A 7,164-nucleotide genomic window follows, 5' to 3' on the forward strand; every position below is an offset into this window, starting at 1 on the left:
TAACATAAGATTCAGCAGCTTTTCCATGAAAAGATCAGAGGACTTGGAATATGATATTCCATAGTGCAAAGCATCTAAGAACTATAACCAAGAATCATCTCAGCAAAACTGAGTATAATCCTTTAGGAGAAGGAATGGATATTCAATGAAATAAAACACTTTCTATTTCAAGTCAAAGATGAAAAGACCAGAGCTACATAGAAAATATGATTCTCAAATACAAGATTCAAAAGAAACATAAAAAGGTAAATGAAAAAGAGAAATAAAGACATTCAATAAGGTTAAACTGTTTATTTACATGCCTATATGGGAAGATGGTTGTTGAAATTCCCAAGAACTTTACCAGTATTAGGGCAATTAGGAGATACATAGAGGGCAAGGGTGTGAGGTGAATATGATGGGATAATATTTTTTAAAATGAAATTAAGGGATGGGAAAGAAGAATGTTTTGGGAGAAAGAGGAAGGGAGAATTAGAATGGAGTAAACTGTCTCATATAAAAGAGGCATACAAGAGCTTTTACAGTGGAGGGAGAAATGAGGAAGGTGGGAGGGGAATATTTAAAACTTACTCTCATACTAATTGGCTCAAAGAGGGAAGAACATACACACTCAGTTGAGTATAGACATCTATTTTACCCTACAGGAAAGTAGGAGGGTATGGAGACAAGAGAAGAGGGTAGGGGCTGGTAGGAAAGAGAGAAAATTGGGGGAGGTAGTGGTCAGAAGCAAAATACTTTTTAGGATAGATGGAATGAAAGGAGAAAAAGAAAAATGGGAAAAATAGGATGGAGGTTAATATTGTAGGAAAATACACTCAGGTTTCATCCTAAGAATGGGAGGTTCAAAATGCTATTTAATCTAGAAGTATGGAAGAATTTTATTTGAAGACATTTTAAGATAGTATAATCGTCTAGGCTGGTGAAATGGCCTAGGGTAGTGATGGCGATCCTTTTAGAGGGGCAGGTGATGTGAGAAATGTCCTCAGGCATAGGTGGAGATGGGGAGGGGAGCAGCCCAGCCCCACATACCTCTGGCTTGCTAGTAATGAACTCTAGTGAACTCTGTGCTGGGGTAAACCTGGTATATGTGCCCCCAGAGAAGGCTCTGAGTGCCCCCTCTGGCACATGAGCCATAGGTTCACTACCACAGGCCTAGGGGCCACTGGAATAGCCTTAGGGCTGATAGACTAGCTGGGGAGCTGGTGGAGTAGCTACCTATTCCTGGGACTGATGAAATAGTACCCTCCACCAATGTGGATCAGGATATTATTTATTGAGGGCCCTGAACTCCCAGAACCTTAATACACATGTTCTGTGTTTCCCGCCCCATCATCCACCTGCCATCATTTGTCATCATAGGAGAGGTCTCATTACCCTTGTGGAATGCCCTCATTGAATATGGGAACATAGTGAGGATTTAGTACAGTAGACAATCACTATAGGCAATTAATAATGCCCAACTAAGGTAACTACAGAACAATTTAAGTGATTAATAATATAGAACAGCACAAAGTGGTACACAGACCGGAACAGCACAGAACCAGTAAAAGTGATTAATATTTCAGAATGGTTAACTGATTAATAATATAGATTCTTTAGTCTAAGCTTGACTAATGCTGAAGCCAGTGGAAAAATCCAAGATTACAGAACATGAGGATTCTGTTTCTATCACTGCTCATTGCCCACCCTCATCAAGTAATACATAGTAATCATAATGAGGGGACTTTTTTTATAGTAAGCCTCTCTAGTAAAGACCTCATTTCTCAAATACATAGAGAAACGCGTCAGATGTATAAGAATATAAGTCATTCCCCAATTGATAAATAGTCAAAGGATGTGAACAAGCAGTTCTCATACAAAAGCTATTATATAGCTAATTAAAGCTATCTATACTCATGGGGGAAATGCTCTAAATCACTATTAATTACAGAAATACAAATTAAAACAACTCTGAGATATCACCTCACATCTATCAGATTGGTTATTATGACAGAAAAGACAAACAACACAACTTGGAGGGAATGTGGGAAAATTGAAACACTAAAGCACTGTTGGGGGAGTTGTGAATTGAGTTGACCCTTCTGGAGAACAATTTGAACTTATGCCCAAAGGGCTATAAAACGGTACATACCTTTTGATCCAGTAATACCATTAGTAGGCCTGTATCCCAAAGAGATAAAAAAAAAAAGGAAAAGGGCTTTTATGTACAAAAATATTTAAAGCAGCTCTTTTTGTGGTGGCAAAGAATTGGAAAGTGACCCATCAAGAGGAGAATGGCAGAGTAAGCTGTAGCATGTGATTGTGATGCAATACTATTGTGCTATAAGAAATGACAAGCAGGGGGATTTCAGAAAAACCTGGAAAGACACAAAGTGATGCAGAGTGAAGTGAGCAGAACTAAGGGAGCATTATATACAGTAATCGCAATTATTGTATGATGAACAAATGTGAATGACTTAGCTATTCTCAGCAATACAATGACGTAATCCCAAAGGACCCATGATGAAAAATGTCATCTACTTCCCAAGAAAGAAATGATGGATTCTGAATCCAAGCCAAAGCATACTGTATTTCACTTTCTTTCTTTTTTTTGTTGTTCAAGATTTCTTCCACAAAAGGATTAATATGGGAAAATGTCTTACATTACTGCACATATAAAATCTATATTAAATTGCTTATCATCTCAGCAAGGGAGAAAGAGGGGGGAGAGAAGAGAAATTGGGACTCAATTTTGTTTTAAATGTTAAGATTGTTTTTACATATAATTAAGAAAATACTATCCAAAACCCCCCCTAACCTTATTATCCTGCAAGATCATGTCAATTCTGAAAATCATACCTCCTTATTATGTCCCTGGGGCCTCTCCTTCCTTATAACTGGAGAGGGGAGAGAGTGAAGCTCTTCCCAAATGCTCTATATAATTTTATTTTTTTTACTCTTTTTTGAAATTTTATTTTTTAAAAATATTTTTCCATGTTTGAATGATTCATTTTCTTGCCCCTCTCCCAGAGCCAACAAGCAATTCCACTGGGTTTTACAAATGTTAGCACTTGGTACTTATTTCCTATTATTCATTTTTGCAATAGAGTGATCTTTTAAAACCAAAACTCCAAATCCGATACCCATATAAACAAGTGAGAAGCCATGTTTTTCTTCTGTGTTTCTACTCCCACAGTTCTTCCTTTGGATGTGGATAGCGTCCCTTCTCATAAGCCCCTCGAGACTTATGGACATCCTAGGATATCCATCTCTTCATTTCTCACCTGGTCATGCTCCTCTGAGCTTCATCAGGCTTTCAAGCTGGTACCCTTGCCTTACTCCTTTTGCCTTCCCCCCTTTAATTTCATGTATGGTCTTCCTCTATTGGAGCCATGAGATCCTTGAGAGTGAGAGTGTGCCTGGCAAATAGTAGACACTTAATAATGTTTATTGACTGAATTGTACGGGCTCAGATTCATTTTTCTGGCAAGCCAGAGAGGAAGTTGGAGTTTTTAAGCCCAAGTTAGATAGTTGTCAGTGAAAAAGGGTTGTGACAGCTCCAGATATGGCGTTAGAAGGAAAAGACAATGTCAGCCTGCGGTTATTCTCCATGGCTTTTGTCAGGGATGGCAGCTGTGATGAAAGAGGAGCTTTTAGCCTGTCCTTATCAGAAGACTTCCAGGTTGCTAACTGGCACATAGTAATATATGTTAGTTATTATTATTATCAGAAACTTCCTCGCTGTGTGACCCTATGCAAGTCACTTAACCCCCATTGCCTAGCCCTTACTGCTCTTCTGCATGGGAACTAATACTTGGTATTGAGTAAGGGTTAAAAAATTAATAAAGAAATGGTTTGGGGGTGTTAATGTTAGTTAAATAATGCTTATTATTATTACACTACCCTGACCGATTGATATTCAAATAGCTAGTAGGTGGCCCCAAAGTGATGAAGGATAGAAGCTGGGAGGGAGGGATAACCCGCAGCCGTCACCAGGAGACCCCAAGTAGAAAACATCGGTTGTCCTTCAGCATTAGAGCTGTGAGTTGCTTTTCCGACTCTTCCAGCCTGGGCCCTGGTCACACGTACTCCTTACATGTGTGCCACTATTCTTCCCAGACATTCAATCAGGAACTGAGGCCTCTGTAATACTTCTCCTGTTGCCTATAGTCACGTCTCTGACTTCACCGTCATTGCTAGCTTTCAGGTTCTTGTTACCCATCCCTGTTTTTCCAGTTCTGGCTCCTCTATTTCCTAGATGTGGGAATGTGGGCCCATCACTTAAAATCTTGAAACCTCAGTTTTCTCATCTGTCAAATGGGGGTTTTATTTATTTCCTTATTTTAATCACTAGTCCTCTTTGTTGTGAGGAAAGTGTTTCTTCAGACTTAAAGTGCTCTAAGGATGTGAACTAGAATTGCTCCACTCAAGTCTAATCTTGACATTTCACTGGGGTGAGAGAATGATCCTGAGTTTGTGGAGATTGTGCCAGTGGAATGCATGATCTGGAAGGTCTTACTAATTTGGGAAAGTCTTGAATAGGAGCCCAGTGCTGGCCACTCTTTCAAGGCTCATCACGAGGAGGTGATGGACTGATTTTAGTCAGTTTATGAAACTGTCTAGGAAGGCGTGGAAGAATTACCATAAACAACATGGGAGTCCCTCTCCCCCCAATTACAAATGAAATCATGGATATTTAGGAGTGTGGAAATATTATTATTTTATCTAGAATGTTGCAATGAACAGCTGAAGGGTCTCCCTAACAACACCCCTCCCTATACCCTCAAACCATTTCTTTATTCATTTTTTTAACCCTTACTCAATACTAAGTATTAGTTCCAAGGCAGAAGAGCAGTAAGGGCTAGGCAATGGGGGTCAAGTGACTTGCCCAGGGTCACAAAGTTAGGAAGTGTCTGAGGCCAGAGTTGAACCCAGGACCTCCTGTCTCTAGACCTGGCTCTCTTTCCACTAAGCCACCCAGCTGCCCCCTTTAATAGATATTTAAAATTCAACATATCCCAAACAGAACTTTGTACTTTCCCCCTAAACTCTGCCCTCCTTCTACATCCCCTATTACGATATATACACCATTCTCCCAGAGTCTCAGGCTCACAACGGAGCAGTCATCCTCACGTCCTCACCCTCTCCCCACACTCCCCATATCCAAGTTGTTGCCAAGGCCTGTCAACTTCACTTTTTCCATATCCCTCAAATATGCTCCCTTCTCTCCTGTAACAGTGCCACCACTCTGGTGTCTCACCTCACACCTTGTACGATAGATAGCCTACTGGGGGTTAGCCTGTCTCAGGGCTCTTCCTGCTCCATTCAGCCACCAGTGATTGCCCTAACCCGTCAATTTCAATGGTTCCCTGTTGCCTCTAGGATCAGATACAAAATGCTCTGTTGGGCATTGAAAGCCCTTCATCACCTGCTCCTTCCAACCTTCCAGTCTTCTTACATCTTGCTCCTAGACACGTACTCTTTGATCCAATGATATTCTTCTCCTGACTGTTCTACAAACAAGATACTCCATCTCTGAGCTCTGGACATTTTCTCTGGCTGTCCCCCATGCCTGGAATACTCCCCCCCCCCAATTCCACTTTCTTTTTTTTTTCTTTTAAACCCTTACCTTTCTTTTTGGACATCTTTATTTTTTTTTAACCCTTATCTTCTATCTTAAAATCAATACTGTGTATTGGTTTCAAGGCAGAAGAGCTGTAAGGGCTAGGCAATGGGGGTTGAGTGACTTGCCCAGGGTCACACAGTTAGGAAGTTGAACCCAGGACCTCCAGTCTCTAGACCTGGCTCCCTATCCAATGAGCCATCCAGCTGCCCCCCCACCCCCACCCCAATTCCACTTTCTGACTTCCCTGGCTTAACTTTAAGTCCCAATTAAAATCTTTTTACAAAATAGTCTTTCTCCACTTCTCTTCATTTCAGAATCTTCCCTGTTATTTCCCATTTATCTGGTATATAGTTTGCTTTGAATATATTTGTTTCCATGGTCTCACTCTCCCCCATTGGATTGTAAGCTCCTTGAGGGCAGGAATTATCTTTTGCCCCCTTTTTTAATCTCCAAAGCTAAGCAGTGTCTGGGACATAGTAGACACAATAAATTTTTGTTGATGGATTGATTGAGAAAGTCTTTCTAGTATCTCTGATAGACCTTAGTGAGCCCCCCCGCAACACCTGCCAAACCCCAGCAACACCTGACAGAACATTATTCCTCAGATTGTCCTGCATGGTTGAACATCAGAACTTTCTATTCCTGAGGCCTGTCATACTGTACAAACATCCATTCCTGAGAACCCCCCTACAGAAATAGCCCATGGAATCTATTCAAGTTGCCTTGTTCCCTAAACCCCCTTCCTTCCCCAAATCAATAAGACTCTGTATCTTCCCCCACTCAGATGGGACTCTGTAGCCGTGTACTGGCATCTGGCTCCCCTTGGCCACTCCTCTCCTCCATCTCCCCCCAACCCCTCCCCTAGGGGACTGCCTCGACAATTCTACTAGCATTGGGCTCCCCCTTGTAGCTTCTTGCCCCCTTCCCCCCATCTTTCAACAATTCTCTTGGCTTAGGCTCCCTTCCCACTTCAAATAAACACTGCTATACCACCCAACTCTGGTCTCTTTGTCTCTTGGGTTGAACCTCTGAAGTAGTCAGATGTCTGTTCAAATTGAAATGATTTTAATCTACACATCTGTCTCATTACTAAGACTAGACTATAACTTCTTTAAGGGTAAAGGCTCCTTTTTATTACTTTTTTTTTTAATCTCTCCCAGTGCCTAATATAGTGCACTGTGCATGGTAGGCTGCTTAGGAAGTATTTGTTGGGAGTGGCTAGGTGGCAAAGTGGATAGAACATGAGGCATGGAGATGGGATATCCTAGTTTGGAATGTAACCTCAGACACTTCCTAGCTCTGTGCCCCTGGACAAATCTCCCATTGCCTAGCTTTTACTGCTCTTCTATCTTGGAACCACTACCTTGTATCAATTCCAAGACGAAAGGTAAAGATTTAAACATTTTTTTTAAGTTAGTAGGTCAGTTAAATGAATGAATGATTACATTACATTGCCTGGGCAGAGATTCCAGGAGAACTGACTTCTTGGGAGGTTGAAGAGACTTTCTGAGGGAATAAAAATGTAAAGCTGAAAAGGAGAACCCAAATGATAAACAACT

The sequence above is a fragment of the Monodelphis domestica genome, chromosome 2, assembly GCF_027887165.1.
Source record: "Monodelphis domestica isolate mMonDom1 chromosome 2, mMonDom1.pri, whole genome shotgun sequence".
Classification (NCBI taxonomy): domain Eukaryota; kingdom Metazoa; phylum Chordata; class Mammalia; order Didelphimorphia; family Didelphidae; genus Monodelphis; species Monodelphis domestica.